A 6,790-nucleotide genomic window follows, 5' to 3' on the forward strand; every position below is an offset into this window, starting at 1 on the left:
GGATTTCTAGAGGCTGAGTCTCCTGAACAGTTGACTCCCCACACATTTGCCACATGGTTTTTGCTAGTTGTACAGCATTTCTGCGTTACTCATTCTGTAGGCTGTGAGGTTTTGTGATATTTAATGCTGTGATGTCAGAAGGGAAAAGACACTTGCATGCTTTAGCTTTTGCTCACGCTGTGAGGGTGAAAAATGTTTGGAGTGGCAACAGGGCTGTGCAGTCCCCTGGGTCAGCATTAACTCCCTGCCACATGAGGAGCCTTTGGGCTGCTGCTGAGGCACTGGGGCTCACCCACTGCTTCACACTCAGCCTCTGGACTGAAATGTTTGCAGTCTGGGCAGTGCCAGTTTGGAAAAATGTCAGCATTAGAACTTGAGAGACACAGGACAGACCAGAGCCTGGGTTTCTGACTGCTGGGATGTGATGTGGTCTATTCATGTGCTCTGACAGATGGAGCTAGGACTGTTGCTTTCTTTATGGAGTATCATTCTGTGCCTGTGTTTGGCTGCTCACCCAGTGTTCCTTAATTTTTCATCTCATCAACTCTTTGGGGTACATGTTTTGAAAGGAAATCTGTTTCACTCTGAAATTTTTGGAGCTGCTGCTTTTCCAGGTTTGGGCTTGAAAAGTGAAGTTAGTTGAAGGCTGAGGGTACTCAATAACTTTTGGAAAATTATGGATTAAGGATATGTCTTTAGTTGTAATGTTTAGGTGTAATGTTGAGCATTACATTCCTTGGGTAATGATTTCAGGCTTGAAGCCCCTTTTAAGATGTGCTCTCTTGAAAACAACATGGAGATTTGGAGTCAGTAGTGTGTTAGGTTATCGAGAAAATTAAAATAAAAAAAAATCTCTGCAACAGTTCATATCTCTTAGGCAAAGGTTACTGAGGGGGCCCAGTAAGTTCAGTGCATGACCTCTGTAAGAGTTCTTAGGCATATAAGAGCAGCCAGAAATAGCTCCTTGGAAGGTCAGGGAAGGCATCTTTTCTGCATGTGGGTAGCTTTACATTTCCAGCCTGAAACATCTATATGCCTTAAGGTAAGAAAGAAGGGATGGAAAGAAAATAGAACATCAGAATAGGTTTGGAGGGCAGCCAGAGCCTGTGTAATATGTTCCTATGTTCATGAGGTGCTGCCAGCCTTGGAAGTTATTCCGTACATGAAATGGAGAAAGCCTGCATTAACTTCTAAACCATGCTTGAGAGACAGAGTGGCCAAATAAAGGTTGGATTCAGTCTCTTCAATAGGTGAACAACAGCAAGAGGGATCCTTATGTTTTAAAATGGATCCATAGGCTCACATCCAAGTGATTTTAAGCTTCTGACTGACCCTGGAGTCTGAAAGAAATTTCAGCTTGTCAGACCGAATGTTCTCTTTGGTCTGATGTCTGCATGCTGAGACAGAGTTTACGAGAGGCTTTTATAGCAAATCCCAAAGTCAGAGTCACCTCAGAACACTTTAATTATTGAATAGGCAACAGCTAATGTGAGAGGGAAAGGTTCTGTGGTTCTCTCCATATTAATCCCCTCCTCCTCCCCTTCCTGTCCAAATCCTCTTGGTTAATCAGGTTATGTTTGCCCTATTTCTCTCAGGGAGCATGCAGAATGCAGTGTTGCTACAAATGGAGGAAGGGGAGGGAAGGAGAAGGGCATTCAGAAAGCAAGAGAGGGTAGAGGATGCTTCAGAAATGAAAGTCTCACTCTGGCAGGCTTCCCGAGATCCCAGCAGGATGCCTTCAGGCTGTGGCATGTCTCTGTGACCTGTCACACTTGCTGACATGCATGGTCTCACATCCCAGGCCGTGTGCCAAAGGACAGTGAAGGGGAACCTGTCTGCCTGCATTCAACCTGGAGGCATTGGTAGTCTCTGTGGCCAACATCTCCCTTCCCAAGCACCCACCCACAGCTCATTCCAGCTGAGAGCCCCTGGGAGGGCATAGCTGATGTTCCTGGGGAGCTCAGGCTGCCTGCCATTAGCCTGAAGTGCAGTGGTTAATTCTGGGGAGGCAGTGTGCCTGCACATACACACAGAGCAATGTGTGCTGCATGCTTCTGCGCAGTCACACAGCCTTTAATTCTTGCTGCACTCATCCCCTCGGGCGTGTGGCTGCAAGCCACAAGGAAATAGCACAGATGGACCCACCAAAGTAAAATGCAGCTATGAGAAACGGGGAGCCAGCACAAACACAAACAGCACTGCTGACCTCTGTGCTGGTGAATCTAAGTTTCCTTTAAATCTGGCAGTCCTGGAATTTAGCTCTGGTGCTAAGATGGGTTCTTAGGGTGGTTCTTCAGATGGATGCATGCCTCAGAAATGCTTTATCTCCAATATCTGACTGAGAGACTGAAGTCCAAAGCTCTTCTGTGACCAGTGTCTAAACCCAAAGCTGAAACTGTTCCAAAAATGTGCAAAATTGCTTATTCTGAAGTCTGTGTCTGATCAGCCTTAGGAGAACTGGGTAAATATTGATGGGAGAATTAAGTGCCATGTAATTTTTGGACTGTGGCAAATAATTCAGAAGAATGTAGATCTGCAGGTCTGTGTGTGCATTCCATGTCTTGGGGACAGATCCTTTGGACTTTGCTGTTCATAACATTGAACCAGGACCACGGGAACAGAAGTCAGGACAGCTGAACATGGGTGGACCCATCACACTCAGGTCAAGGTCTCTAAAACCCCAGAGATTTGGCCTTCTCAGCAGAAGGGAAAGGGAGACTTTGCCTAACTCTGCAAAAGTGGAACAGATGAGTAGCCAGGGATCATCTAGAAGGACCTCTAGTGATTAGTGGGCTAATATGAACTGTCAGTGTCTACTTTATGCTAAGTTGTTTCTCTGTATTTACTTGCCACACCTGGTGCAGGGGCCAGACATGGAAAAGTTGGGAGAGAGTGGCTCAAATGTTAATTTTTATACTGTGCCATGGGGTAAAAAAAAATTGAGTTACTGATAACAATCATTTGTAAAGACAAATGGAGAAATAAGAAGAGGAGGAAAAGATGTGTGCTAATGTCTTTACAAACAATTCAATGGGTTAAGGTAGGGGTGTTAACATCTTTGAAATGGGTCTTAATGTCTCTACTAACTGCAAGCAGCAAGTTTGTTACAGAACCAGACAGTTTGTCTCCTGAAACAGACAAATGGGTCCACACAAGCTTGAGTTTCTGAACTTTGGGAAAACGACAGGTTCAAGGGGGAATATGTTGTAGGTGGTTTGGGAAGGCTGTACCTTCCTAGTACCTCAGCCGATGGGGAAAGGAATAGGGCAACATGTGGCTGGGATTTTAGCATAAAAGGAGACTATGACCTCCAAAACCTGGTGAGAGAACCCCCCGCGGGAATATGCCCCAGTGGGCACTCTCCCTTTGTTTGAATGAAGTTGCAGGACTTCTCTGTCTCCTTTATGGACACTGGCTTTTCATTGTGTGGTTTTTCCTCACTGTTCTGTGTGCTGGTGTCTTTGCTTGGATCATGATGCACTGTTCCTTTGAGAGACATGGATTAGAAGAGGTTTTTAGCCCTCCTCTTTGTTCACAGCATAGGTCAGAAACATTTCTGTAGCTCAAAAGCAGGTGAGTGCTCTAAGGTATTCTTCTAAAAGCATAAACATAGGCAAATGCAGACCTGAGCCAGTGAATCCTGAAGCTGTGACATGTTCACATGATTTTACATGTTCCTCAGCTGGGTGGCCACAGACTCCGCAAGAATGAAGACAGGCAGGAAATGACCCTCCAGAAACCATTCCTTTGCAGGAGAGAGCTAGCTGTGGTGAAAGCAAGGCATAGCAGCCCTGAGCTGTGGCAGAGACAGGCTTGCAGGTGCCTTCAAGCCATTTGGGGATCCCAGCTGCCTTGTTCCCATGGTGCAGTGCCTCTGGAAGCGTGTGCTGAGGTGAATGTCCAGACCTTGTCGGTGCCCAACGGCCATGGGCTGGTTGGCCACCAGCTGTGGTAGCTTTGAAATGCTTGGGCATCCTCTGCAGAGTCCTTTTTCTCAGCTCTCTGGAGAAACTCCATAGCAGGCCGTCCTGCTCCACAGCATGCTGTTTGGTTTCTCTGCAGAAGGCCCACAGCATTCCCAGCCCACAGGAGTGACGGTGAGTGAGGGGAGAGCACTGAGCTGCCGTGAGCGGCTTTGGATCACATCAGCGCTAGGCAGGAGTCTGCCTCGCCAGCCTGTGCGTGGGAGGGCTGCTGGAGCAGATGGTTGGCATTCCCAGAGCTGCAGGGCTGGCTGGCTCCTGGGGAGCTGCGGGTTTAGTGCAGGCAGGAGGAGGATGGTCTCAGTGTGGCTGCCTCGAGGCTCTCCCAAACACACAGGAGTCTGTGTCTGACTTGAAGGCTGAACAACAGCGTGAGCCAAACAGCATCTATCATGAATTGTTTGCAGGATGACAGGAGGCTTTTTCTACTTCTCTTTAGTACTATCAGGTAAAAAGCTGTCAGTTGCACAAATATATACCTGAATCTCCTTTTCTCTCCTACTTCCCCCTCTATGCTCCCAGAGTTATATGACTTGCTAAAAGAATCAGAATTTACCATCTGGTGTGCTTCTAATTGCCTTTCTGTCTTCCCAAACCTGAATTTCTGCTTCCAAGATTGTTTTTTCTAAGTGAGGAACTGTTTGTTTGTTAACCAAGTCCCAGGACTCCAGAAAGTGGAGGAAGGAAAGCTGCAGCAGTGGCTCAGACCTGGCAGCACTGAACGGAAAGAGAGAGGAAAAAACCTGCACTGGGAAGGTGAACCAGGAGGCAGGGTTGAAACAGTGGCTCCATTGTTTGACTTCTGCTGGAGCCCATGGATGTGGCTGCATGTCCCAGGGAGCTGTGTATTACAAATACATAGTTCATGGTGTGCACAGCAATCAAATCACAAGGTAATTACTTCAAGAGGTGTGCAACTAGTAGAGGTTGTTATATAGGTTAAAAAAAAATCAACACTCTAAAGTTGAAAACTCTGCTTGTATGATCTGGTTTTAGGTGAGAAAGAAATAGGAAGTTTAGTGATGAAGAAATCATTATCTTGCTGATAATGGTTTTGATAAGGGCCATAGCTATACTGACTTCTGTTCCCAGAGACAGTGAAGTTTTTAACCACTTAAAACAGTAGGTATCTACTGCATTGAAGGTCTGGTTTTGTAGAAAGTACTTGTGCAAAACATGCATTAAAGTCAGGGCATTAAAAAAATACAAATCTTTCGGAACATTGATACAACAGCCTGGTATGAATTTGGCCCACACAGTTCTTCACAAGATCCATAGGACTGGAGCTCCTTGGCTAATAAAAATAGAATTATTTTAATCTAAAATTTCTCATCCTTTCCATGCTATTCTGCTGAACATATGACTTGGAATTTGGAGAGTGAGGAATAAAATGTTACAATTTTAAAATGTAACAAATATTAACATCTCAGTTTTTATGTGCAGTTTCCTGTATTCTGCAGAGATCAGGTTCTTGGGAGTTGGATACTTCATGTCTGGACAGCCAGTACTTTCTCTAAATACAGCCTTTTTAAGCTATGGCACAGTTTCTCTGAAGTTTGTTGTCCCCAAATTGACTTAATCTGTCTGGAAATCTTGATCAGAGTGATAAGCTGTTTATTTCATCTGAAATCTTGATCAGAGTGATAAGCTGTTTATTTCATATGAAATCTTGAATGTGGGTGTGTGGTAAAGTTGGTAGATAATACTGGCCCATATATTAAATAGTCTGTTGCATTTCTAGTATTTATGATGCAAGTAGCTTGCTTGTGATAAAGCAGATTTGAGAAAATATTTATGTGCCAAGTGGACACAAATTTCTTTTCCTATGATTTCTGTCCTGTTGAGGGGGGGATATAGCACCTTTTAGTTTCTCTGAAAATAGCATAATCACTGCTAACTCCTTTTTACAAAGAAATAGGAAAAACAAAACCTGTTTTCCAGAAAGTATTGATGACTTGCCCAAGGTACCTGGAAATGCCTGTAATCTCAACCTTGAAACTGGACTAAAGATGTTATTAAAGGCCTGCTATAAAAATGGTTGTGCAAGGCCTTTAATAGGAAAATTAGTTTGAACTTTGTGCTGATACCATTTCCTGACTGTATGTAACTTGCTATTATTATATGCAAGTAATGGGGAGGAAAAACCAACAAACCCTAAAGTAAGATCAATAATTGGACTCTGGACTGCTTGATGTAGTGGCTCCAAATATGTAAAAAATTCTTCAGGATTAAAGATTTGCCTTTGTAGTTCTTCTGTATGCACCTAAAGAGCCCGAGGGCTGGCCTGGGAGATGCTCAGAAAGGTTATCATCCCTGTGGCTGTGGCATTTCCACCAGGGCTCCTTCCATAGTCAGCCAAGAGAAGTCATTCCATGGAGTCATCCTCAGGAAGAGCTGAAAAGGGTCTCTCTTCTCCTTAGGTGGGTTTTCAACCTCTGTGGTTTGGAGACCCGTGAAGATAGGCATGTGGATCCTTGCATATAGAAGTGAGGCTTGCTTGACCTGAGAATTTTTGCACATCTCTTGCAATTAACCTGTGGACCTTCAGCAGCCACAGACATGACTCTGATGCAGCCATGGTTTTATCTTCCCTGAGAGTGAGAAGGAGCCCAGCTTTGATGAGCTGAAGTTAACCCTTGTCAGTGTTCTTCCTGCTTTTCATCCACTTAGTCTGCTGTTGGGTATCCTTTTATACAGTGTTGGAAGCCAGGAACAATTTAAACAAAATAGCCAATTCCTCTGGGTCATCTGGCTGAAAAACAAACCTCTGTCTGTGACCTAAATCCACAGAAGTTTTGAATTATTTA

The 6,790-nt window shown here is 44.5% G+C and overlaps 1 long non-coding RNA gene across 1 annotated transcript; it reads left to right on the forward strand.

The window, feature by feature from the left end:
• The first annotated feature begins 2,442 nt into the window (after positions 1-2,442).
• Positions 2,443-6,790, forward strand: LOC146436575 (uncharacterized). The gene is made up of 3 exons (XR_014852914.1): positions 2,443-3,892; positions 4,641-4,739; positions 6,404-6,790. It is a non-coding gene; the product is annotated as an uncharacterized LOC146436575 (long non-coding RNA).

Source organism: Lichenostomus cassidix, chromosome 5 (genome assembly GCF_008360975.1).
Source record: "Lichenostomus cassidix isolate B80296 chromosome 5, HeHo_3.0, whole genome shotgun sequence".
Taxonomy (NCBI): domain Eukaryota; kingdom Metazoa; phylum Chordata; class Aves; order Passeriformes; family Meliphagidae; genus Lichenostomus; species Lichenostomus cassidix.